Here is a 22,886-nt window from a genome sequence, read left to right on the forward strand (position 1 = left end):
GGAACAAAAAAAAGTGAATAAAAAATGAGTGTTTCAAATGATTCATCCCAAAAGATGGAAAGCGAACACATTATCAGACTGACTTTTGATTACCATTAAGATAAAGAACACACAAAGAGATTGGGCGATTACAAGGGAGAAAGCCTTCTCTGTTGGGGACCCAACCATTTATCAACACCACCCTAAACTCCAGAAGCACCACAGTGGAAAACATGAGAGCAAGCACACATCAACGCAGCTCTGCGTCACTGAAGCCCTGTTGCCTGACCCTGCTCTAAACGTGTGCCCAAGGAGAGCTGGAACCATAGGTATTGGTGGCAGATCCTCTAAAATACGACAAATGACAAGCAATAAGCTTGAATGCATTTAATACAAGCTACTGCTGCTTTAAAGCATTTGCAACACAATGAAACTGCCTGAAATTGTTACAGATGTAAGACAGACCATTGGTTGTGTAAATGTTCACAGTTCCATTGATTTCAATGGGCTATAACAATTTATACTCCCAGATGCTCTCTCCCATGTTATTTGCCCAAAGTAACAATAAACTGGAGCTGTAGTTACGCCGATTACACATTTTAACAAGACATTCCTCCTTTCAGAGGACTTCCCCCCCCCCCTTATTTTTTTATTTTTAACCATAAAAAGCTTACCTTTTCTTTAAATTTATTATTGTATTGGCCCAAAAACCAGCCTCTAGTCTGTGACAGCCTTCACTTCCAAGAGGAATTCCCCCAGGCTCTACGTGCTGCCCTGCGGCTCCTGCACGACTCCACAAACCACTTCTCCTGCTCCTCGGCTCCTGCCCCATCCGGCACGGCTGATGCCTCGCTGTGCCAGCTCTGAATGTCGGCGTTCCCAAGGGTAGCCGCAGTCGCTACTAACCCTCTGGCTGCGTATCATCAGATTTACCTTACGATTAAAGAAGCTCATCAGGTCTTGGGTCTCCTCTGGGGGAAGGTCTTTGGGCTCACTTTACAGATTATGGGAGAGGATATGCTTAAAAACATTGCCAAACCTCCCTGTACACAGAACTACTATATATTCCCACTGCAAGCCACAGCCTTGCTGAATCTTCTCATCTTCGAATTTTATGGCCCTTGCATTAAAATTCAAAAGCAAGTATAAGGAAAAAAGGAAACTTTTTCAATCCATAAAGTGGTATCAAGAGAATAGGTTTCACTGCACCAGCCCTCAGGCACATTTCAAGGTGTCTTTGATTTGAACTGTGCTGTGCTTGATGTGAATAATTAGATTTTAAACAATGAAGCTAAGCTATAGGTGGTAGGCCAAATCTGTTTGTATTCAAGAAAGAAGAAAGAAACTTAAGCAACTGTAGTTTCACAGCTATCAAGACAGGATTCACACGGTGTGGTGATCCAGCAGAAAGCCTGAGGCTCTGTTTCAAGCAAATAGCACAAGGAATGGTTTAGAAATGACACAAAGAACCAAAATTTGGTGCTGCAGCCTGTAAAACTTCTGAGTCTGAATTAGCAAACCACGCCAAGTACACACAGGCCTATTCTGGCTTTCAAGGGTGTGCCAACCAGCTCCTACAAGGTGGAAGTAGCATCTGATGTCAGGTTCTAAGGAAAGCAAGCATCCCCACTAACAGGAGTTACTGACGGCTGATCGTGGATGACTGCAGGAGGGGAAGAAGCCTCCCCGAGAGCAGGAACTCACTTCTCACCTCCCAGGCTCGATGTGCGTCACGTTCCCAGCCCCACGCCGCCTCCTGTCCCGCTGGCTGTTCTGAGAGCAATGTCTGCACATCCCCTTTGTCTACTCTTTTCCTCCTCTCTTTCAGCTAAGCCTGCTCCGCTGTGCTGATGTTCATCAAGTCTCTCAGCCCTCAGAGAGAAATACTTTCCAGCTATCCCATGCATTAGGAAGGAAGGAATAAGTTAACCAAAGAAAAACATAGAAGAAACGAAGCTCAGCTGAATCCGAGTCCTACAGCGAAGTCACAGACCCTACTACAGCTCAGACCCCTCAGCCCTTCCAAAATTAGCTTGTGTCAAAGGAAATATGGATGGGTTTTGGAGCAAGAGTATGCCTTGTATTGGAAGAGCATCTTGGCACATCTGACCACTGAAAGACGTTACCTCAGCATGTCCCAGCACACACCGTAACCGCCCTGTGCCACGCGGACAGCCTAACAGAGACCTCGGGGGTCTTGGCGTTACTCTTTTTCTGTTCTGATTCATTCCTGGACATAAAATCCCCAATTAATTTCCTGCTGATCAACACGTAATGCAAGGTAAACGTAAACACAGAGACAATCTGACCAAGGAATTTTCCAGTTTGGGATAAAGAACTGAAGCACGACGTGCAGAGGGTGAGGGGACTGAGCGTGCCCCGCCGTAGTGTCTCACCCCAAACACCAACCGCCGCAGCACCTCCTGACTGCTGCCTGGGGAGCCACGCCGATCACTGCAGAGCAAACCTCGAGCACCAACACAGCCACTTACGAGAGCGTTCCTACTACACAAGCTAACTCAAACGGATGTTCTGTTATTTCCTCCCTGATTTTCAACATTGCTTTTTGGGTCAAAGAGATGATAAAAATCTCTGTCTCCAAGTACATCATTAGATCTTTGCTGTGATTTAGGATACCAAAACACGTTTGGTAGAATATTTAGCTGAAGAGTGTTACTCCGCAGCAGTTTGTATCAACACAGCAGAAGAAGAGACTGGTTCAAGAGCAATTCAATGTTTTCATCAGCTACTGCTATGGAAGCAGCAACCTCTAGCAGGCGAGCAGGGCAGGTTTTCTGCTGCCCCTCCTCTTCAGGAGCTTCTGTGGTCCAATCCTCTTGTCTTACCGCTGGCAAAATCTCTAATTCATGTTAACAACTAATTTGCAAGAAGCCTTCTAGTTTTTGAGATGTCAGATGCAGCATCAAATATTTTCCCCTTTTATTTGACAAGTGTGATTCTGCTTGAGCTGTTCATGTCAATGCTGTATCATAAACAGTATGTACCACACCTCGCAGCGGCAACGGCACCACAGCAACGAGATCTCACCACGGCGTAGCATAATCAAGCACTAACGAGACGTGGGGAAACGCTGCTGTCTTTCTGTCCGTGAGGTTCTTCTGCTTTTCTGTTACCTTGCTCCCGACTTTCTGCCCAAGCTGACATTCGGGTGGCTTCTCCCCTCGGAGGATCGGTGGCTCGGGGTCAGTCCACGCGCTGCTGGAGCTCCCCTCCACGGAGGACAGAAGGCTCGCAGGGCAGGCGGCGCTGAGGGACACCAGCACACACATGGACTGGCTGACCGCAGCTCCTCGCGCCTCCTGCTCTGTACCTCGAGAGCGGAGACCTTACCCCAGACGGTTCGAGCTGCTCCTCCCCTCAACAAGAAGGGAGGAGGATATCAGCTATCCCTCCCCTTCTTCAGGCCCAGGATAAACAGGTTTTCTTGAGGCTTAACTTGCACGCAACAGGATAGAGCCCAAGTTAGATACAACTTCAATGCTACTACCGACATCCCTACCCACCTCCAAAACACAGCTTTCTTTTCATCAACCAAGCAGAGAAATGCATAAGAAAGGAAGCGCGGCTGTCACTAAGCCATAAAAAAAATGAGCTTTATCAGAATGACTGTAAAGCAGGCATTTTTAAATACAGTGCCAAATTTAAGTACAGCCACCTCACTGATAACAGATGTCATTTCTGACACTTGCAGGGCTGAGAGGCAAATGCAAGATGACGCAGCAGAGTATTCAATTTGTTTAAGTATTTAAACCCCATCGGAGTCAGTATAGCACAGAGTCATACAAAAAAAAACCACAACAACATCACATGATGGCTTAAATAGCAGGCACTGAAGGGTTTCTCCCGCTATTATTGTCATCAAAAAAAGGGAATGTTTTGGGCAGCCAGTGCTGTTCCTAGCCCAGACGACAGCTCTGAGTGCAAGGTTCGCAACTGCAGCCTTGAGAAGTGAGTGCAAGACAAATCTCGCTGAAGACAACAAACATCATCTAAATAAACATGTTTCACAATTCTTAAACAACAACAACAAATGCTTCTGCCTGGCATGCTTCAAACCAGCTGGAGGTGTGCCTTCCCTGGTATTTGTGTCAAACACCATAACAGGGAAAGAAAAAAAGTGCTTTGTAGATATCTGCAGTACCCGGTAGCCTACAAAAACCCCACCAAAACGACCAACAGAATAAATCACAGCAACCCACTGCTTTTCAGACAAGTAGGCTGCTTTAAAGTATCGCACGTATTTATCTGTCAAAAGGACTTTTTCTGTGCCAAGCACCTAAATAGGTACGCAAGGTGATTATAATCATGTTCAGTCATGCTGGAAATGCGCGGCTTTTATGCACCGTGGCTGAAACACTGAGGATGAGGATGAACAAATGAAGAGATCGGCAAGGAAACGCTCCCAAAATTCCCTAAATAAACTACCACAGAGGGGAATGCAGGGAAGCAAATATTGCTCAGTATACAAATTATGGTCCAGAAGCATCTAAACACTGACACTGAAATCCCTCAAGTTCAATAATTGCAGCACCCTGAGCTGGAACAGAATGGACGGCTGCTGAGCTGCTCCACTTTTGAGGCAGAGCAATTTGCTTTCCTTAAGCTTTCATCTTAGTGATTTTATGTTTCAGACGTGGCTATCCACGGGGGGAAGGCAATAATGTTTGTGTTTATGGATTCCTGCAACTTGCTGGGGAAAACCCTTTCTATCTGTTTTCTGTGTAGAGTTCCCACCTTGGGCTGCTAGCTGCACTAAGCCAAAAAAAAAAAAAAAAGAAAAAATCACTACCAACAAAACAAATGAAAAAAGTTATTCTTAGATCAGTTCCCGAGCTGGTTAATAAACACTGTGCCTGCTGCGTAACATGACTCCCTCAGTACTGACTGTACTGGGAATAAACAGGCAAAGTACACACACCAGGTTCAGAAAAAGCTGAGTCACGCAGCTCTCTGCCTCCCGCAGCCAGTGGAAATTTTTCCTGTTGGAACAAAACTCTTAAATCCCCAGGCAGAAAGGTGCTGCTCCTGAGCCTCCTGCCTTCAGCAGCCCGGCGAGATTTGGCACGGGCAGGGGTTAAGCCCTGTGGCTGCTTCTCGAGTCCTCCCTTGACTCACGGAAGAAGTTTGATGGGTCTATATTTACTGAAGTTACATAGCAGGAGGAGAAATGGTCTTGCGATTTCAACGCATGACCCTGACTCAGGAGCCTGCCGCTCTATCGCTGATCCCTGGTGTGACCTTGGGTGCGAAAGCCTTTGGACTTCCAGTTACTCACCAGTAACAAAGGCAGCAACCGCGCTCCTATCCACAGCGAGCTGAAACTCAGCTGAATGCCAGCAAAATGCTTTAATCTCTTTGGGAGGAACATGACAGCGTAAGCAAAACATTTTATAGCAATACGAAGCACGCTGGGCCAAAGGCAGCTATCCCAGAGCAACCCCAAAGGCCGTTTTTCCTGCATGGACACAAGAGAGAGGAATGCGATTCTCTGCGCTGAGACAAACGATACCTGCTGTAGTGGTTTGTATCTCGGGTGAGATTCTGTCGCTGCGCCCACGGACGGAGGGCACCCAGCTAAAGGCGTACTGGAAGTGTCACCGCACGGACTTTCAAAACGATTTTGAATCGCTTTTTGCCAACATCAAGTATAGGAAGCACGCATCAGCTGGAAACTGAGGATAAAACTGTTGCAAGATCCATCCCTGGCCCCAGGAGACCCCCGAACAAAACCCCAGGCACGCTTACACCTCTGATGTACCAGTGTCTCTGAAGGACAGCAGTCTCGTAACCAGGGTGCTCCCCGACCCAGCTACACACCAAACGTTGATTAAAGCCACTCCAGGTGGGCATGCAGAGTTACACTCCCTCGGGGTTCCTCACCCTGAGGGCTCCTGCCCCAAAATTACAAGTTCTTGTGTATACAGGCTACCTGACACAAAGCACAACTGCTCCTGGAGCTAGGCACAAGACAACACACTGCAACAGAGTCAACGGCAAGATCACTCACTGCATGGTTTTCCCTTTCTTGCCCTACTTTTAACAATCAGACTCGCTTCTCCCTCCAAATGCTGAACTATTTTCCTCGTGGAAAACCACAACAGGGAATGTGGGCCCGGCTGCGTTGATGCAGCAGCCCTTGAGGAGGTTTCTCAGCACAGAAAAGCCTCTTAGAAAGCTTTCCCCTGGGTCACTGGCCTGGACGGCAGCAGTTTGGCCGGGGATGCAGGTGAAGAAATCCCTGCAGCAGCATAAACCATTCCTTGGTTCGCAAGCGCAGAAGGAAAAGACGTGGCTTGTAATCCTGAACCACCATGTATTTGGTGAGTTGGTTTTACTCTGCCCACCTACAGCTCAAATCGTTTTTACCACCTGAAAGACTGCAAGCGAACAGCACCCAATAACCGGCAACTTCTCCGCATTTAGCTCTTAAAAATAAGAGGGTAATTTAAAACCCCTAGCTTCATTTCTGCCCAATAAATTCACCCACAGGCAGCCACACGCCAGAAGCATTCCTTCAGACCGCCCCTCCTACAGAGCCGGCATCTTCCTTTTTCCTCAAGCTTCACTCTCTGAGTGGCCTCAGTTCTGGGAGCGGTGTAAGTTGGTGTGACCTCAGCGTTACCAGAAGCCCCGTTCGGTCTTTCCCCAAACCCAAACCAGTTGCTCCTGTGGTCTTCCAGCATTGGTGCTGCCTTCAAGTGACTGCAAAACTGTTTAAAACTTCTAAAGACTGAATGTTACAGCAGGATTATTTTTTTTAATCTGATGTTATTGCAAGGCAGAAATAACAGCTAGGGCCAGAGCATCCGAGTACAGCCCCAAATTACTACCACTACAACCCACAAGAGGCACACAACACGCACATTTTCCCATCCGGGGTGCTGACTTACAAACTCCAGCAGCTTCAAGCAAAGGGCTGAAGGGCTCCTGGTCCTGGCAGCGTCCCCGGCTGTTCTCCCAGGGACGGGGATGACCAAAGGAGAAATGAAGCAACTGTTGACCTAACTGGTGCATTGGCAACAGCCAAAGTAAAACCACTTCTTAACTCTGAGTTCCCGAGCTCCCAACCTACCCAGGGAATTAGCAACCTACAGGACAAGTTCAGGTAGCAAAGACTCAGACGTTTTAACCCACATGCACTCAGAAATCAACATCATAAGAAGCCACAACAGCCACATGAGACCATCTCAGTGTCCTTCTGCCTCTCTGGTTTCAGCACTGCTCTTGGCTATGTATCAACCACGTTAACGAGCTAGAAATGCCCCCTTGGTGACAAACACACAACAAAACCAAAGCACCTCAATTCTTTCAGTAGCCCTCCCAATGAGCACGTGCAGGAATAAAGTCCTGTGAAGAAGGGAACCAAGTGCCCAAACAGCTGAGAGGCATCCCGCAGGAGCGAGCTGTGTTAGTGCTTGACACGTTCCCTCGGACGGGTACCAATGTCACTACAACACCTAGAAACCTGCGCTGCAGCCACGGCAAGTTAGGTCCTGTGCCTGAGCACAGACCATGTGGCTCCTGCCCAATGTTTCTTTTGAACATCACCCATTTTTATTACTATTTTGTAACTAGATAATCCCAATCCCATCGCTTTTTTCCTGGTGTGCCCTGCAGTCAGCCAAGCAGGATCACGACAAGCGAGTATGAAGCTGATGCCTGCAGTGACTTAGTTAGGAAAAGGTCTGCAGTGCCTGTTATGACCGTACGTAATACGCAGAACCAGCTCATCTGCAAACGTTGCAGTGATGGAGAAGCCTGAACTATTTAATTTAGTCATTTCCCAGGCTTTTCTACACGCTGCCCTCTCAAAGAATGCGTAAAAACATATTCTCACACTATTCCCGTAAACTATCTCAGCATTAAAAGGCAGCTGAACCATCCCAAATTTAAAAACAGCACAACGATTAAAGCAATAAACACGGGCAATTCCCCTCTAAATGCTCGTGGTTTGACTTTCGTTATTTCCAGTGATACTTCAGCTGCAGGTAATCAGACACCTTCGGGTTATTCTGTTCAACACCCCCCTCACAGCTACGTGTTCAAATATGCAATTCTTTGGCATATACCACATCAGGACTTTCAATTTTTATTGAAATTTTAATCAGCTCATTTGCAAATTATCCAGCATCACTGAAATCAGCTTGTCCTCATCATAGCACCTCCGTAAAATAAAAATAATGCATGCAGTTCTACTCTGCCAACTCTCTACCAGGCAGTGCTCCTACCCTCTAGGATGCACCAGTAACTTGAAAACACTCTTTTTCTGCGTATGTTACACTCTGTCACTTGGAATATTCAAAGTCCCATTAAAACCAACGAGGCAAGTACGGCAGCTCTTCTGTGACACTGAACAGGTTATGCAGATTAGAGGTTTCCACTTTCAAACAGGATTTAACACTAGATCTACAGAACTGAGCTGGCAGCACAAATACCCTGCTTCTGATGAAGGGGCTGAGCTTGTTACATGGGTGCAAAGCCTTTGCAAATTTACTGGGGGGGGTCACGGCTATGATTTGGAGGGAAGCAAAGAGTAAAAGGAACCGTGACTGTTTGGGGAGTTGAAGTATTTCGGCTTTTTCAAAAACTTTTCCTCAAAACACCAGGTACTCAGTTCCAGGTGTCTCTATACAAGTGTTTTGGCCTCCAGTGGTGGATTTTAGGGATTCACCAAACTGCAGACCAGGAAGAGCCTGTGCTGCTTGCAGCAGTCCCTGTCCTCAGCTGTCCTCATGGCAAGCACACCGGTGTCCTCGCTGGCCACTCGCTCCCTCCTCCCTTCGTCCAGAGCCCAGCCTTCAGGAGAATTCCCCGCATTGGGAAATATAAAACTCAGCCTTTAGAAGGATGAGAATATCCTGACCCAGGAAGAATTACTTCTCTGACAAACGTGGCTCAACCTTTGTTATCTTCACTCCTCTGCAGCAGTTTATCTCAGGGTCTCTCATCTGTGTCATTACCATCCCTGCTAAATTTTTAACAACCTTTTTATGGCTTCACATGATTTAGCATCACACTTTCAAGCAGGCAAATGCAGCAAGCTGAGCAGGGAAACAGGGCCTTAAGTAGCAGCCACAGAACTACAGGCATTTTTCCTACTCTTACATCAAAAATCGCATTCCCACCAAGGGAAGAAGGCAAAGGAAATGTGGTTTCCTGTTCCCTGGACAAAGACGGTTTGTGCAGAGGGCACACAGACACAAGATACACACTCTTTTCCTTCCTGCTTAAGACACTGCGGTTACTATTCTTGTAGGGACGTTACAAAGGAGGAGGGTGAAAGGGAAAAGCAAGACAAAGTGTCCCTGTTTGACGCGCTGCCTCCCAGAAGTTCAGGCTCACCCCGTGTTTTTAACCCCGGTGCTGCACAATCCTCGGGGTTCTGTTAGCAGCAGCCGCACCGCTGGACGCAAGCATCCCTCGGCACAGTGCTTCAAGCTAAGGTAAGCACAACCCAGCTTTGGGAAGGAAAAACAATCACTGGGCTTTTTATTTATTTATTTATTTATTTTTAATAGCAGAAGGCCAAGACATTCAAGCTGATAACCAGAAAACTAACTTCAGACCCCAGTGCTGTGGACACCTGAAGATGCAGAGTGAAATATTTAAAGCAGGGTAATTTTGTGACATCGGGGTGGACAGATGTCCTGCAGGCGGCTGTCATCCTCCCAGGCAGCCATTTATTGTGGCCATCACAACCCATCACACAGAATATTATCTGCCTAAGTTCAAACTGTTGCTAACGAAGGCACGAGGGCAAGGATAAAGCCACAGCAGATTATCATTTCATAACATCTGCAAATACTAGTATGGATTTAGTTGGTGTCTTAGAGGGACTGAAATGCCAGTCCCCGCCTAGACTGCAGCACGTGGCTCGGAGCCCGGGGGTGGTCTGGTAACGACCATTGCATAATTAAGGGAACCGATATTTTCCGTAACAAAGGTACTCAAAAATACTGCCTGCGTGTGCATGCGTGTTGGGGGCAGAAGTTCCAACACCTACCTCCACTGTTGGAAGCAGACCTCTGAATCTCAGCAGAAACCCCTGACTTACAAAGTGCTCTTCACTTGTCCTGTAAAATTTTGCCCTACTTTAACTGGAACATGAACTTTGAGGATGAACGCTTCTGCTTGGGAAGACAACCTGCAGTCCACCGCGAGCCCTACTCCACACCTTTCCTCCTAGTTTTCTCCAAGACCCAACAAAAACCTAGAGCTGATCTTACGAGCGCTATGTGGCGTAGGGACGTCACCTGAGACTAGGACAGAAGGGACATGAGCCATAAATTCAGCGTCAGCGCCTCTGGTTAACCAGTGCAACCAGTTCTGGAAGCTGCATCTGCACCTGTCTGTGCTGCAGTGTTACTGGTTCCTTGGGAAAAGCACTGCCAGCAGGTCGAGGGAAAGATCCTTCCTCTGCTCAGCGCCGGTGAGACCCCGCCGGAGCCAGGTCTGAGCTCCCCTGGACAAAAGAGACTTGGACATGAGAGCCCAGCGATGGGCCATGACCATCTTTAAGGTTGTGGAGCATCTGGCTTACACGGAGAAGCTGGGACAGCCAGGACTAACTTCAAGATGAGAAGGCTCAGGGGACACCTGACGGGACAGTGCACAGAAGACAGTCAGACTCTCCCGAGTCATACCTAGTGAAACAACAAGAGGAGATGGCCACGAGTTGAACTACAAGAAATTCCATTTACATATAACGAAACGAGGCTACTTGGGTTGTGGAGTCTCCATCCTTGGAGATACCCAGACTAGGTGGCCATGGCCCGGAGCGACCTGCTCTAGCTGACCCTGCTTTCGGCAGCCACTTGGACTGGATTTTATGAGTCTATGGAATAAATCAGACTAAACGTTCAAAATTTGCTGCCTTACACTGAAGCACGGAAATACCAGAATAAAATGTTGTGCACATTTGGCCAATTTAAAGCAACCAAACTGTCTAACGGCACTATACGGAGCAGTCTACGGAGAACGTGGACGCAGCTCTTTCGAGCCACAAGGAGCTAAATGTGGAATTCCTGCTCCATAATCATCAAATACTTTTGTACTCCTTGCCACGGGGAGCAGCTCACCGAGAATCCTGCTCGCAGGAGAACCTGTTTATCGATCCCAAACCTTCACCCCGTGGGGCAATCCTCCTTACCCACGCTGCAAATGGCTCTAGAGGTTACAGCTCAGCACTTCCCTCGGCTGGCACCACGCTAACTGTGGACGCCAGTCATTCAAGGGCTCCGACTCTGAAAGGCTTTTTATGGAAGAGTGACAAAGTCACTTGCTGGGTTTTCATGAATTCCAAGAATACGGTTTTGTTAGAGAGTCTTTGTACTGTCAAACCACTTGAAAAGCTTCTCTAGCTAGCAAACAAACTTGTTTCTCCCCAGTTTTATCAATTCACAGGGATTTTTTTTTCCCTTTTTGTTTACAAATGCAAACTGCGTAAAGCTCTGACTTTTGTGCTGACTTCAGTGTTTATTAGGACATGCTGCCTTCTGCAACACTGTGTTTGTTTATAACCATGTATTTTTCTGAAGCATGCAAGAAATTGCATGGAACAGAAGGTATTATTACAGAAGGAATATGAGAATAGAAATTACTAAATGTAAGGAAATTGGCAAGTTGCTTCACATTATTTTCTTGTTTTCTATTATGCATAAAAATGTGTTTCAACGAGTAGTAAAGTCTGAAAAGCATCAATACAAAACTCAATCCGCATGACTGTGATAACAGAAAACATGCACAGAAATCTCCTGAAGAAAGGGATCAGTGACGTTTTAAAATCACTACAGAAGAGTTTAATGTTCTTTTAAAAATGCTACTTACAACACCACCACCAAAAGCTAATGGTAACATTTAAACTGCTTTTGATTCACCATCACATCACAAGCCAATCATGCATCCTGGATGTATTGTGGGGCCAAGGCACCTACTGCAAGCTTTCTTATTCAAATAACTACATTTACACCAGGGTGGACGGGCCAAGGAAGACACAAAGCCGGGCCAGGTTACACCTGAAAGAAAGCAAGCTCAAGCAGGAGCAGAAAAACACAAATCTTCACCTGCTGGGCACACGAGACCACACAGAAAAGCATTAAATTCTGTTCTCACTGAACACCCTCAAAGCAGTAAAAAGCACTAGCAGCAGCAAGAGGTGGGTCCGGAAACAAGCGTAGTCCTAACCAGGCTCAGCTTTTGTGCTGTGTTCTTCGCTTTGCACATGTACGTGATAAAATCATAACAGATTTTCCTCCTTCCTTATTAAAAAAAGGAAAGGCTGTTTTCAGTTCTTCCCAAGTGCACAAATACTAAAGCCAATTCATCCCACCTACGTCGTGACTTTGAAATGTTAACTATTTCCAAGGTTAAATAATTATTGAAATTCATAGCATCAATTTGCACTTAAAGCTGTATTAGGCCTTTCCCACTATCCCAGATCACCCTTCCCCAAAAGCCTGCAGCTCTTCTTCCACACAGCTGCATTCCCCAAATTAGAAGACAGCTACAAAGTTGAGCTTTCATACCCAAAAGCATCCTGAAGCCCAAAAGGCGCTGACAGCAGGTGCCGAGACACAGACATGCTTTAAGTTTCCAGCACAGGTTTAAACTAAGGAAGCAAAAGGCACAGCGATGAATCAAAAACACTGAAAGACGTTATATGAACAAATTTTCCGAGCATTATTATCCCGATCAAAAAACTGCTAATCCTATTACAAAACACAGAGTTCAGCTGTACTTCCAGCAGGTCTTTAACAGAAGAAGATTACACTTCTCCTGGATTTATCAGCTATTAAATAACTCGTATTTTCAAATCTCCACCTGAAGTCATGTATTCCTCACAAGCTCCAAATTAGCGAGCTGCATTACTAATGTTCACCGTGAAGGAGCTCGAGCCAGATGTACAGAGGCATGCACAAGGAAAGAAGGGAGAAGTACGAGAGGTGGAATTACTGGCTGCTCAGGAAAATACATCACACTGCGTATGTGTGGAGGGCAGGTTTCTTGCACACAAAGCACCGCCACAGGTCCTACTGTTTACGCTTTCTGTACCCTATATCTGGTACAGACAGAAGACCCAAGACACTGAAATCTGCTGTTCAGAGGCAGAAGAGGGGCAGCACGCAGATGCAGGCTTCTCTCTTGACCAGGTCCAGCCTCGACTGCTTCTTTTACGCAAGGAGAGCTTGATCTCTCATTCTATGTCCACATCATTGTGGCTGCAAAGACAATTGCTAATTAGTATCTGGCAACCGTACCTGCTCCACAAGTTACGGGACCCTGTGCATTTTTAATTGGCATGAAATCTGCTACAACGCCACCTTACACAAAACGAGGAGCTTCCTGTACAGAAAGGCTCTCTGGGGCGAAGAGTTCAGCGGTGAGCTTGGAGAACCAACTCTGACAAAGGTGTCCAGGAAGATGTTCTCCAAACAGAAAAATGAAGGACAGGGTGTTTGCACAAACGAGACGATAAAATTAGAGAGCCCCTCGTGCTTCAGGGACCGTGGAAGTTTATTATCTGACCTTACAGCAATTGCTTTTTCGTGGCAAAGTACACATGGACGCAGATAACAGGGAACGGTTGCGTTTGGGGGAAGAGGAGCGTCAGGCATGGGCTGCAGGCTACGAGACGCAGAGGGTCACCGCCTCCAGCGCGAGGAGCAAACAGCTCGTCCCAGGGCACCTGACTTACCCCGGGGTGCAATGGGGTGGGATCGGGATTAAGTTACGTTCCTTCTTCCATTCCAATTCATAAATAAATGTAACTTTATTAAAAGCACCTAAAATCTAAATTGGGCAATGAATGATGGGAGGGAATAGTGAATAAACATTATGGTTACGACAGAATTCCAGCTCCTGTAGAAAGGATCCAAGGTAATAAAAAAGGGGCTTGGGGATTGCCTATAAACATGCCACAGATGGCATACAGACATGCTTCCTGGCACAGATTCCCAGACCTTAAGGTACTAAGGAATGTCTCACTGCTATTACAAACGCTAATTTAGCTATGGTGACATTTTTGAGGACCAGAATGAGACCACAAAACTCTTTTCACTTAAGGCAAAGAACCAGATGGTAACAAGTTTCAGCTAGTACAATCTGTTTTGGATTTAAATCAGCCACCTAAAAGTCAAGGTCTCTGTATACCAGCATCCTGAGAATTCAGCTCTCTTGCACTTTTGTTTTCTATGGGTGTATCTTGGCATTGTTAGAAACGGATAAGGGATTATTAAACACAGCTGTCAATAGCTACAACAGCTTCAGAGGAAGGTCTCATTAGATGCCACAGGGTCTTCTGCTACTGGTTGCTCCATCATTTCAGCCTAACAGGTAGCCGTGGGCACAAAGCACTGATCTGCTCAGCGCACAGCGTGATCAGAACAAGACCTAGAGCTTTCATTGATTACAGAGGAAATTCCTGGTGATTTGTTCCAAGAGTTGCCGGTCATTGCTTACAAATTGTAGTCCCAGACTAAAGGAATCAGTCAGCACACGCATCAGAGCCCACACTTTTTAAAGCTAAGGCAGAGAAAGCCAAGAGTCTTTTGGAACAGCATTTCTGAACCATTCTCCTCTTGTGTTGCTTCATCTCACGTGCCAGAATCCACTACACTTGTTCCCCAGGATCCTTCAAAACACTCCCAGGTCTTGGGGAGGAAGACGAAATCGTCTTCTCCTGATGCCCTGAGCTTTGCACGCTGCCTCCTGCCCTCTCCTCCTGCTCACACTACGACTGGAAGAGCTCCTCTTCCTCTTTTGATCACTTGGTGGACAGAGGGAAGCATTTTTCTGTGGTCTCCTTCCAAGTCGCAGTCTGGTTGCATTGGAAGAGCTCTACTTTATCGTTACTCCCTTCTTAAGGCACGACTACACAATAAATTACTGTAACGTAAAGCCGGAGCGGGGGCCGGATTTACAGCTTCCCAGCTGCTTTGTGTTAACTGCCCGTGTGAATGCTCTTTGCCTGCACTACTCGCACTGGACTACCTCACATCCAGCACAGGATGAGAGAGCTCGGGCAAGCAGCAACCCCGCAGTGCCCTGCGTTCTGCAACCCCACGATCTCCCCTACCTGATCTCATCATAACTCGCCCCGGTAGCCATGCCCAGGGAGAAATGTATCTGCTCCTTTGTACTGATTCCTCCTTTTCTCTGCATGCTGAGAAAGTGAATTGTCTCCAGTCCCTCCTGAAGTCTGCAGGCCCAGAGAGGAGGCAGAGGAGATGTGCCACTCCTCTCCCAGTCTGCACGGGGGGCCCTCTGTGCAAAGAACAGAAATATGAAGTTCTGCGTACGTGGGGCCACATCTGGCCATAACATCACTGCGGCAACATGTGCTGTGCACTCCCAAACGCTAGCGGAGTTCAACACATTCCAGAGAGCAGCATGATTTCAAGGCCCTGGAATCTGGGAAGGCCGAGGGAAGCAGAAACGCTGCCTCTTGCTGCGGAGACAGGGGGTGTGGGACTGTGTCTCATCGCTGACAAGCTCGTCTAGTTTTGCTACAGAAACTAATTCTGAAGGGCAGCAAAGTGCCAGAGGCTGATCATTATGAGAGTCTTCAGAGGAAGCCTAACAGCAAGCCTCTCTCCTGCTTTGGGTATGTTAAATGGAAAAGGTAGAAGAATGAGTGAGAAAAACACCAAAGCCCAAAGCACTGCGCAAGACATCTGTTTCTGTTTGTTTAAATAAAGTTAAAGGAAAGCCAGCTACAAAGGCACAACATACATTTGCACCTGACTTTTCTTCCCACAAGACACTAAGTACCCCGTACATCCTCCTGACCTGTCTCATCCTAGCCGAGGTTCCCAAAGGCTCCCACAGAACGCCCAGTACCACGCTGGAACCTCGTCACAGCCCTGTGGAGCGGTCCTGCTGCCTCACCGCCTGGATCTTTTTGTACAGAACAGCAGCTCCTTGTATCACTCACCAGCATTTTAAGGCATTACCTATCTCCCACCACCCAGACTTACTGGAACAGCTTTACAGCCGTCAGAACAGCAAGGGGACCGCTCCTTACGCCTCACGTCTAGATGGCTGGAACAGAAGATACCCCCGCTCTGCTGCCTGTGGCCATCCCTCAATCCCAGTCACCTGCCTAGTATTTCAAGCCACAAAGCCGAAGGGAGGAAGGAGGTTCAGACGTACGCCACGGGTAGAAATTTGCGGAAATGCAGCATTTATTAACCTTCTGCTCCCCTCCACATTACTGCTTCTGGAAGATCCCCACTTGAAGAACGTAGCAGCAGCTCCAAGCCCCAAAGGAGGGATGCTGAGATACCAGACACGAGTGAGGGGCCGATCTCTTTGCAGAGCACTGCACTGACAGTCAGCAATCAGAGCGATTTGGGGCCACACAAGTAACACGTGTGCTATCACTCTGCCAAAAAGGTTTTTAGACCGTAGTAATGTCTGAAGCCCAAAACCATGTGTATATATTTTCATTCACTGCTGACTAAACACCAGTCCCTACCCTGAAAAGACTCGGTTTTAAGAATGTTCATTGAGTCATGGTTCTGGGGAGAATACAACGACCCCTTAATCGGATTCTAACTCAAATGGAGCGGTCTCTTCCTTATCTTTTTAGTTACTCTCTCAAATCAAGAACACGCACGTTAGGCACAACTGGACAAAAGCAGACGACCTTTGCTCAGTGCTCCATCATGAACACAGCATGGGTTGTTACGATACGCAGTGCTTTGAAATGCCACATTGCTGTTACAGAAATCAGTAATAAACCATTCATCAGAGCACCACGTCAGCTCTGGTCCCTTTATATCGAAAGGGAAATAGCAGGATTCAAGGGGGCCAAACAGATGAAAAGAACAATTACGGCATGGAAAAAACTCACATGTGATGAGAAATTTAAAGGACTTTGTTTATCCAAATGAAAACAAATAAATGAAGTCATTGTAGAATTTCCCCCAAAAAGCGGTTTGGAAACAGGAGACTTCCACTCACCTCATTTCTTAATGCAAGCACAAGAGGGCATTCAATGAAACCCACAGGAGAAAAATGATAGATGCAATAAAAAGCTAACACTTGCATCTAACACCCTGCTAAACTGGAGAATTTGTTACCATAATATAATATTGATACTCAGCATTTGACAGGGGTCAAAGTGAGGTGAGGTATAGGTAAGAATATTCAGAATTCTAGGGTTAAAAGCAAAACAAAAAGAAACGAAGAGAACCCACCCAACAACAACAAAACTAACACCACAACCTTAAGTTAACCCAAACCTCTAAGAGTTCAAGGGTACAGAAAACTTTCTCTGGGAACAGGTTACACTTTAACTGCTTATTTCAAGAGACTCAAACCCCCTTTAAGCCTTACTGGTGGAACTGCCCCAGGTACAGGGCCTTCCATTTTCATTCTTTACCATCACTTCCAGTGCAAATGTGAGGGTTAACTGATGGGAACCCACAACAGTGAAAGCACCTGGTCAGAGGCAATCCCATTCTGCAAGCGAACAGAAACCACTATTTTTCCTATTTTGCTACCGAATCCCAGCTTTGTAGCTGTAGATAGTTTTCCCCTGTCACTTAGGGAAAAAAATTGTCCAGACCTCAGGCAACTGAATCAAAATACCTCGTTCCTCCGGAGTCCCTGCAGAACGCAATGACTGGTGCTTCACTCACTGCCAGGGCCTGGATTATAACTTTGATTTTGCTTTTGCTTCCTCTCACTCAGCACGCAGGGCCTGCCCCATACTGTCAGAGGACAAATAACCCCCTACAGCCCTCGAGGATCCTCAGCTGACACGGAGGACGTAAGGTCAAACTGCTCCTACCAGCAACACCGGAGTGACACAATCTGACGCTCATTTCCAAGACGATAAGAGCCAGCAGAACAGGAAACGAGCATTTTCCCGGCTGCCTGGACTGGTGATTTGGCACAGAGCCCGCTGTCTACGTACACACTGACTCAACAGGAAAATATTAAGGGAAGAAAAAAACCTTGATTAGAATTTTCTTTTTAAGAGGCTGCCTGGAACGTTCTCTTTCTTCCCCTCTTATCTACCACATGATTAGCTTCCCTTTGTTGACAAGGTCTACCAGGAATGAATTTCTTGATACATGACACAAGCCAGACAACAGATTAGGGTTTGCTCTGCAACGCTGCTGCATCCTCCCTCTTTGCTAGGTGAGCCTCAGTCCTCAAAACAGAGATTTTATTACCAACAGCCATGCAGCGAGAGCGCAAGGAACTGCTCAGAGACCACTGACTGGTGCCTGCAAGCTACTTGTGACCCGGAATAGATACTTCTATCTCTAATTTCTCACTTCATAAAGGATGAGCATTTGCACGTTTTCAAACACGACCACAGGTTTCCAGTTTTCCCACCGAGCGCTGTCAAACACGCATCGCCAAGCTTTATCTACAATGCGTGGCATTAAGGTGAAGTGCTCCTTACGTGACCTCATTTGTTTTCACACATCTCACGGCCAAAAAGGTCACGTAGAGTTTAATATTTCATCCAAATTAAAGAGGCTGGCAGGAAGAACAGAAAGCTTACTTTCTCCCAGTGCTGCAGGATGCCTGAAGCCGTTACCACCACCTTGCTGTGGCCCCTGCTGACACCTTGCTCCGAACACAGCTGCATTTCTGAGCAACCAACCTGCTCCCGTCTGCTGCCTTTGCTCCATTTACTCAAAGAGGTATAACTTAAATGAGCACAAGTGAAACATAGGGCTTTCCTCCACCTCAAACGTTAATACTTTTACACATCCCACTTTCCACAATCCCTTATCTTTCATCTCCCCTCTCTTTCCGTGTCCCCATTGCCTGTTTTACCCCTTCCTTTTAAAGTAAGCTTTTCCACTCTCGCGTCAACCCTATAGAATATTCATCTAATAAAGACTACAAAGAGACCAATTTATTTCACATCTTACTAAACGCTATTTCTCCCTTTTTTATTGTAATTTCTATTTATCTCTTCCTCCGTGCATTTTGTAATCAGTCCTTTGTCTCATTTCTTTTATTAGCATTCATTTTTGCAATTCATTTTACTGTCCTACTTCCTAGAAGAATTACAAAATTGTGGCAACCTGTACAGAACGTTTGAAATGGAAACCCCTAACAGAGAAGGCATCCGGGACTGCTATGGAGTTTAAGATGTAAGTCAGGCCGTGCCTCAAAGCAGCCAAACCCTACAGTGATGCACATTCCTCATCAATGATTATTTCCTGTAATTTTTCAAGTCGCTTCTAGTTTCTGTTAAAGAATCAACAATGAACTGATGGCTAATAAACTGGAGTGCTACCTGAGTCACTGTGAGGTTTGACCCACATAAAGATGTCGTTCATCAATCGAGTTTTATGTACTGGTTACAGACAGGACAGATTTGTCGAATTTGAGCAGCAAAGCTGAGAATCAGACAAGAGGAAAAGAGGGCGGCTGGGAACGTTCTGCTCCAATGCCAGCTCTTACCTGTGAAAGCCCTGGGGACGATGCATGTCCCGGTGGCGTTGCAGCAAGATTTGGGTGTCCCTTATTTATTTCATGTGCAGTGTAAGGGGATGGGGCAGGAGGACCCGGCTGTCTTGCTACTTGTGTTACCTGTGTGGAGATAAACTGTTAGTAAAAACATAACATTAGTAATCCAATCTTTGATACTGTAATCTTTTTAAGAAAGCAGCTAGCAGCATATTATTATTTTATTATTGTTATTAAGTGAAATTCTGTACAAGTTAGTTAACTCCATATGTGATTCAGGAAGGATCAAAAACCAAGAGCACCAGCTAGAGTCACTGGGGAAGATGCGTAGGAACTGCATGAGCTTCACTGCTGTGGCCTTGCTTTGCAACATCCCTTCGACTCCAGGCCTGCAATTTTCTGATCTTCCATTATCGCCATATCAAACAATACTGTGCTTTTGCAAAGGGATACACACTACCAGTGACCCAAATGACAAAATAAGGGAAAAATCCACATACTTTCCTCCAAAAGGTTATAAAGGACTGCCCCCAGAGGCCTCGTCATCTGAAGGGTGTGCCGCCAGCAAAGAATGAAATACCAACGTAATTCGTGCATACACTTATCTGCTATCTCGATCAAAACTACTAACTGAAACACACTAAGCAAGATGTTGGAGAATACATTCGTGGCACATGTACTTGCTCCACTGTGCTATCTCCCTGATGGAAATATTTAATACGTAGGTTATACAGTCACTACAGCAAGAAAGGGAGAATCAAAGCAAAAGAAAGAATCACATAGCCATTGGGCGTCACACTCGCAGCGGTTCAACGCAAGTTTCTGTGGATTTGGTTAATGTTCACGGTGTGGAAGTCCCCGACTCGCTCATCCACCGGCTTCTCAGTCCTGTGCTTTGCTTGTTGAAAAGCACTCGTTTAGTTCCAGGCACGTAAAAGCACGCCACAGGCAATGCTCAGGAGGGGACGTTGACGCTGCGTGGGTAATTGTGTGCGCACCTCTCACACGCATGCACGCTGCCCAGCCTCAGCTAGCAGCAGATGTACCAGGAAAGGCAGAAAAGTGCTGCCTCCATCTCTGCTGAGCGTTAGCACCAAGCTCCAAGACAGCACAGCACGAGAGCAGAAGTCACAGAGTTCAACCGAATGCTTTTCCAAGCCATGTTATTATATTCCAAATATCAATGCCTTTTTTTTTTTTTTTTTAACAGTACCTAAAACACTAAAACAGCTGCACCATCAACAAGAATGATAATGTGCAATTTCTCGAGGCTTGGAAGCAGCCCAGAAGCATTCAGTGGGGGAGATTTACAGCAGCCCTGAGCCCATCAGAGAGAAGGGCGGGTCGAGGAAGAGCACCTCGTCCTCCGTCCCCAGCTGGATCCTTCCCTTCCCCGGAGAGGAATCATCTCAGTTTTGGCTGACATAGACAGGCAGGTGCGTGAGCAACAGCCTCCGTCAGCTGAATCAAAACCAGCGCTACAGAGAGCATCACAAAACCATCCACGTTCTGTCCCCAGGAAAACCAAAATCCCTTACGTGACACCTAAGACAGCCTTGAAGGACTCGTCATGTCAACAGAGCACAAGTCAGTGCTTAAAAGTGACTACGTAACAAGACGGATATTGGAAAAATGCAGTTAAGGGTGGGATATGGAAGCAAAGGCAACACAGACCGTAAGGAAATCATTCACACAAGCAGCCCCACCGGCAGCTCGAGCCCATCCCCAAGATGTCTCCTTGAACGCCGCTGTGCACTTGTGAAGAAGCAGAGCTTACTTTGCGACAGCTGTGGTGCTTCAAACGCCGTCAGCTCTCATCTCCCTGCGCTTACAAGTGCTCACACTACTGCACCTAAGGCCAGAGCCACCCGAAATCCTCTGATCTCCAACAGCACGCGTACCTGGCCCTTCGTCACAAAGCAGCCAGTGCAAATCCTCACGGATGTCTGATGAGGGGGACGGGGGCACCGGTAAGTAAACATCCCGGGACAGCGTGAGCATTCAACAGCCCTCCTCGGATATTAAAGCAGCTGCATGCAAATAACCGAGGTTGGAGGTTAATTAAAGTCTGCAGGAATGCTCTTCTGAACTGAGCATGAGACTTGGAAGCCAAACCAAAAAGAAAGCTGTGCGGCTGCTTGAGCGATGGGCCGCGAAACACCCTCGTGGAATCAAACAGCAGACAAGTAGCAGATACGCTACAGGCACGGGTCTGGACCTATAAAGATCGCTTGAAAGCCTAATTACGGTAACAAAACGATCAAAAACCATGCCATTATGATACTTGGGCAGCAACACCCTGGGACAGTGTCTGATGGGAGGCTACCACTGACCTGCGAGCACTTCCTACCGCTAAGCTCACCGGGCACGGTGTCGTGCACGCACAGAGGTGGTGGGCTGCGCTTCCAGCGCGGGCAGGAGCCGCGTCCTCCCGGCCAGCTGCAGCAAGGGAGCTGTAGGAAACGCGAAATGTAGTAAAAAGATGAACTTGCTGAATTTCTGTGTTCATTCAGTAACTAAAGGAGGGGGGTGGAATGGAGAGTGTATGAGTGCATTCCTTCTGTTCTGGGGTGCCTGACACCACAGTGCCTGGGGTTTGGTTTTCTGTTTATCAAGTGGGATTCTGCAAAACAAACTCGGTCTGAGATTATTGCGGAAGCAAATATCCTTCTTAAATCCAGAGATGAAGTTATTTTCCTAAAGGTGGATACACAAAATTGCATATTCATTTGCTGGGGCATCACTTCCTGTTTTCCTTTACTGAGTAATATGAGGCTATCTATAACTTTAATTTTTCAGAAGCCTTAATCCTATGTTTTAAAAGAAATAAAAATGAAACGAAGTAAAGCTCAGGCTGGAACTCTCTCTTTTCCTTTTGGGTTTAAATCTTTTGTTTTCAGCACAAATTTTCACCAGTTTGGGATTATTCTTCTCTCTCTACGTACATAATTTCAGGTACATTGTCACATCCAGGAAACCCTCAGGTAAGACCAGAATGGATGGGGCACACTACAAACACCCCTAGATTACGGGGACTGCCTTGTCACGATACAACGATCATTTATCATTAACTACCGCTCTTTTCCCCAGATTTATTAAAAAAAAAGTTCAGACTCAGACAAACTCTTTGCTTCCAGCATCCAACCTATTTGCTTGAGCCGGTGCAACCAGCCCCCAAGAAGTGCTGTCGGCACCCAAGGAACTGAGCATCCCTCCTCCGCGGCCGCGCAGGGAACGGGGCGGCCTCCTGGCCCAGGTCGGCACACGGAGGCTGGAGCAGTTAATCCTCTGTAATCTCTTTTCTATGGGATTCTCTCCTGCGCAGGAATATCCCTTTAAAGGACACGGGGCGAACCACAGCACCTCTGCGGGGTGTGAAATTAGCAGCGGGCTCCCGGGGCAGACAAGCAACCAAAGGGGCACCCAAGCGAGGGAGACAAGCCTTA

The 22,886-nt window shown here is 46.7% G+C and overlaps 1 protein-coding gene and 1 long non-coding RNA gene across 22 annotated transcripts in view; one reads left to right on the forward strand and one right to left on the reverse strand.

The window, feature by feature from the left end:
- On the forward strand, positions 1-22,273 carry LOC310883181. Its single transcript, XR_014573361.1, has 3 exons — positions 1-9,443; positions 17,695-18,402; positions 20,651-22,273. It is a non-coding gene; the product is annotated as an uncharacterized lncRNA (long non-coding RNA).
- The window catches only part of EIF4G3 (eukaryotic translation initiation factor 4 gamma 3), a 153,094-nt gene that overhangs the window by 81,742 nt on the left and 48,466 nt on the right, over positions 1-22,886 (reverse strand). For 14 of the 21 annotated variants that reach the window (XM_083803105.1, XM_083803104.1, XM_083803100.1 and 11 more), the window contains exon 3: positions 19,435-19,578. The exons of 3 other annotated variants lie outside the window; for them this stretch is intronic. The gene's annotated coding sequence lies outside the window, so the exon portion shown is untranslated. Of the gene's footprint in view, positions 1-17,592; positions 17,733-19,434; positions 19,579-22,886 lie in introns of those variants that run through there. 4 more of the 21 variants (XM_083803103.1, XM_083803098.1, XM_083803096.1 and 1 more) reach the window with 2 other exon arrangements.

The sequence above is a fragment of the Anser anser genome, assembly GCF_964211835.1.
Source record: "Anser anser genome assembly, chromosome: 17".
In the NCBI taxonomy this organism is placed as follows: Eukaryota; Metazoa; Chordata; class Aves; order Anseriformes; family Anatidae; genus Anser; species Anser anser.